This window comes from Brassica oleracea, chromosome C1, assembly GCF_000695525.1.
Source record: "Brassica oleracea var. oleracea cultivar TO1000 chromosome C1, BOL, whole genome shotgun sequence".
In the NCBI taxonomy this organism is placed as follows: Eukaryota; Viridiplantae; Streptophyta; class Magnoliopsida; order Brassicales; family Brassicaceae; genus Brassica; species Brassica oleracea.
The window spans coordinates 14,413,540-14,415,930 of record NC_027748.1 but is presented as its reverse complement, the minus strand read 5'-3'; the positions used below and the strand labels follow the sequence as shown (position 1 = coordinate 14,415,930).

The 2,391-nt window shown below is 35.8% G+C and overlaps 1 protein-coding gene across 1 annotated transcript in view; it reads right to left on the bottom strand.

The window, feature by feature from the left end:
* LOC106332524 overlaps positions 1 to 2,391 on the bottom strand; it is a 5,632-nt gene that overhangs the window by 1,286 nt on the left and 1,955 nt on the right.

The following is a 2,391-nucleotide window of genomic DNA, read 5'->3' as shown; positions in this document are numbered from 1 at the left end:
TTTCCTAAAATAGAAACTTCCCTAATATATACTTATTTCCTAAATTAGAAACTTTCCTAAAATAGTAACTTCCCTAAAATATTTTCCTAAAACTAGAAATTTGGAAGCGACAAACTTACTAGAAAAACCAGCCGGAAGCTCGTCCAGAAATCCCGCCGGAAACTCGCCTAGAAATCTCGCCGGAAGCTCACCCGGAAATCCCGCCAAAAAAATTCACTAGTGACTGGTCGTCGGATAATTCAACAACAACTCGTCACATGCAAAGAAATACTTTGACTTGATGAGAATAATGAGAAGTGTTGAGTTTCTTATATAGAGGGAGGAAAATGAGGTAGGTTTTCTAAACTTCCAATGTGAGACAAAATAAAAAGAGAGAATTGGGCTTTAGTTTTAATAAAACCAAAAAGGCTCTACCAAAACAAGATCAGGGTCGTTACAGTATGGGTGATGGTCCTAGCAGAGAATGACGATTGTTAAATAGATCCTCCGTTTGCAATAACATTTCTATCATCATGTAAGTTATAACAGAGAATGATGATCCTATATAATCACTTAGAAAACAGGGCTGAGTTTTTAGTCAAGGTGGTATTAGAAAAAGAGGTGAGCATATTTGGAGCGATTGTGCATTAGAGGGAGCTTATTATTTCGAGAGAAGACAATCTAGAATGGTTTGTGAAGACTAATAAAGAGATTCACCAACAAAATTGAGTAATAAGGAATACTTTGATAGTGAGTAAGGACTTGTTTTACCTCCAGTATCCACAGGGGGGGTAGGAGGTTGTTCTCCATTCCATTGATATGGCGACCATGAGAATTTTTTTGAAGAAAAGTTAGAGATATGCATTAAGTTTTGTAACTTTTTGCCTTATTATAGATTCCTTACACTTACGCAGTTTTATGGAGTATTTAGTGTAAGAACTTAGAGGATAGTTTCAATGGTAGGTTTAGAAGCGTTTTCGAACATGTGAAAGAGGGTTTGAGATTTTTCCTTGTGCTGTGTTTCTTGGAAGGATTTGACTCGCAATGAGGAAGGTGGAATAAGGATGTGATTAATTCTTACGTTTTGGAAGAAGTTTTAATCATAACAATTCGGTTTGACTTAATGTTGCGGTGCAAAACTGATGCCGTCAATCACGTTCGTTTATGTTAATTTTAAAAACGTTACGATTTGGTTATTATTATGTTCCCTTTTTCCTGAATGTGATCGTAAAGAATGTTTGGTTGGTGATTGAATATTCTGCCTTAAATCCTTAAGATCATATAGATTAGTTTATTCTAGCTTGAATTTTTTTTTTTTAACTTTGATTTTGCTAGTGTTGACATTAGTAAGGATAGATATATCTAAAAAATTTAACGTTGTAAAACTAGAGAATAGAATACTAGAGAATATAATATGTAATTCATAAACATAAAGAGCTCTTTATATATAGGGAATTACACCGCTCACATAGTCCCTACTCATAACTATGTATACATACATATATATATCGCATCTCTTAACATCACACAATCAAATCAACGGTTGAATCATCTATACCCCTAGCTCCAGTTTACAATGAATGAACTAACTAACAATCAAGACTCAATTCAAACAGACGGATCATAATTCGAAATCTAAACTACGATAGAGAGAATTCTACACTGGTACGGGATTTACGGAATAGACCCTCATCTTAGTCACTGGCTGGAATGATCGATGGGAGATGGTCAACTGCATCACGAGATCAACGACTTATGCTCAGAGTCTAAGGAAATAAAGTTTCCAAAAATAGAAACTTTCCTAAAATAGCAATTTTTCTAAAATAGAAACTTTAAAATAGAAACTTTCCTAAAGTAGAAACTTTCCTAAAATAACAACCTTTCTAAAATAGATGTCTGTAACTAGAAGTAAGGAGGCGACAAACTTACTAGAAAAATCCACCGGAAGCTCATCCAGAAATCCCGCCGGAAACTCGCCTAGAAATCTCGCCGGAAGCTCACCCGGAAATCCCACCGGAAAAATTCACTACTGACTGGTCGTCGGATAATTCAACAACAACTCGTCACATGCAAAGAAATACTTTGACTTGATGAGAATAAAGAGAAGTGTTGAGTTTCTTACATAGAGGGAGGAAAAGGGGGTAGGTTTTCTAAACTTCCAATGTGGGACAAAATAAAAAGAGAGAATTGAGCTTTAGTTTTAATAAAACCGAAAAGGCTCCTCGAAAACAAGATCATGGTCGTTACAAATTGTAACATCCCGAGTTTTGATATATGGAAAAGGCTTTAAGAGAATTGATTTGACTACCTATATCACCAAAGTTGACTTACTTTTTCCGGAGCACATCCTGAAAGAACTCCAGAGTTAAGCGTGCTTGAGCTGGAGTAGTGGAAGGATGGGTGACCTATCGG